This window comes from Humulus lupulus, chromosome 7 (genome assembly GCF_963169125.1).
Source record: "Humulus lupulus chromosome 7, drHumLupu1.1, whole genome shotgun sequence".
In the NCBI taxonomy this organism is placed as follows: domain Eukaryota; kingdom Viridiplantae; phylum Streptophyta; class Magnoliopsida; order Rosales; family Cannabaceae; genus Humulus; species Humulus lupulus.
In genome coordinates this window covers 69,488,798-69,490,201 of record NC_084799.1, presented here as the reverse complement: position 1 = coordinate 69,490,201, position 1,404 = coordinate 69,488,798, and the positions used below count along the sequence as shown (strand labels likewise).

At 41.2% G+C, this 1,404-nt stretch overlaps 1 non-coding gene across 1 annotated transcript; it reads right to left on the bottom strand.

Annotated features, from left to right (window-relative positions):
- Nucleotides 1–323: 323 nt before the first annotated feature.
- On the bottom strand, nt 324–430 carry LOC133793198 (small nucleolar RNA R71). The gene has a single exon (XR_009874654.1). It is a non-coding gene; the product is annotated as a small nucleolar RNA R71 (small nucleolar RNA).
- Nucleotides 431–1,404: the final 974 nt, after the last annotated feature.

Sequence of the window (1,404 nt, the reverse complement as noted above, 5' to 3'; positions counted from 1 at the left end):
AGTCATGCATCCAACCACCGACAGTTGCAGCCAAAAATTTTGAAATTAAGCCGACGATTCTGCAAATGGTCCAGTCTACTGTCCAGTTCGGTGGACTCCCTACTGAGGATCCCAATACACACATAGCCAATTTCTTGGAGCTGTGTGGAACTTTTAAATATAATGGGGACACCGAAGATGCTATTAGACTAAGATTGTTCCCGTTCTCACTGCGGGATAGAGCTAAAAGTTGGTTAAACTCTCTTCAAGCCAATTCAATTACTACATGGGAGTCATTAGCTCTGAAATTTCTTGCTAAATTTTTCCCTCCATCCAAGGCTGCAAAGTTAAGAGGGGAAATTAATAACTTCTCTCAATTTGATGGAGAGTCTCTTTATGATGCATGGGAGAGGTTTAAGGAGCTTTTGAGGAAGTGTCCTCATCATGGGATTGAAAAATGGATGCTAGTCCATAATTTTTACAACGGTTTGTGTGGGACGACTCGCACCATTATTGACTCTGCAACAGGTGGTGCTTTCATGAGCAAGAGTGCTACTGAGGCCTATGAATTGCTTGAAGAAATGGCCATCAATAACTATCAGTGGCCTAGTGAATGAGATAGAAATAAGAAGGTAGTCGGTATGCATGAGTTGGATGCTATTACCGCTCTCATGGCTCAGGTTGAATCATTGACCAAGCAACTGCAAAAAAAATTCTATGGCCACTCAAGTCATGCAAATCCAAGAGGCATGTCATAATTGTGGTGGTTCTCACCCATTTGAGCAGTGCATGGTAGTTGAGATGAACAATTCCATTCCCATGGAACAGGTGAGTATGATGGAAAATTTCAATAGGCAAGCTAATTATCCATTCTCCAACCCATTCAACCAAGGGTGGAGAAATTAGCCTAATTTTGCATGCAGAAATAATCAGGGTCCTCAACAAATTCAGCAGCCTATGCTTCAAGCTCCACCTCAGGCACCGTTACAACCACCGGCACTACCTATTTCTCAAGAGAAGACAAATGCGTTAAAAGCTGCACTGTTAACTCTGACCAACTCTTAATCTCAATTTATGAGAGAAACTCGCTCATCCATCAGGAATCTTGAGATGCAAGTTGGTCAGTTGGCAAATATGTTACAAAGTAGGCCTCAAGGAAATTTTCCAAGTAATACAGAAGCAAATCCTAAAGAGCAGTGCAATGCAATCTCTTTGAGGAGTGGGACGAAGTTGGAAGAATCAGTCAAGAAGTCTATACCTGCACCAATAGTTGAAGTTGAGAATGACGGTAAGGTAGAAGAAGAGGTTATTAACGACCTTAAGAAGAAACAGTCATGTAGTGTCCCAGACTATTTACTTAGCAAGAGAGTAGTAGTAGTAGTTGTAGTAATTAGTATTAGTTGTAGTATGTTAGTTTCAGTGGAT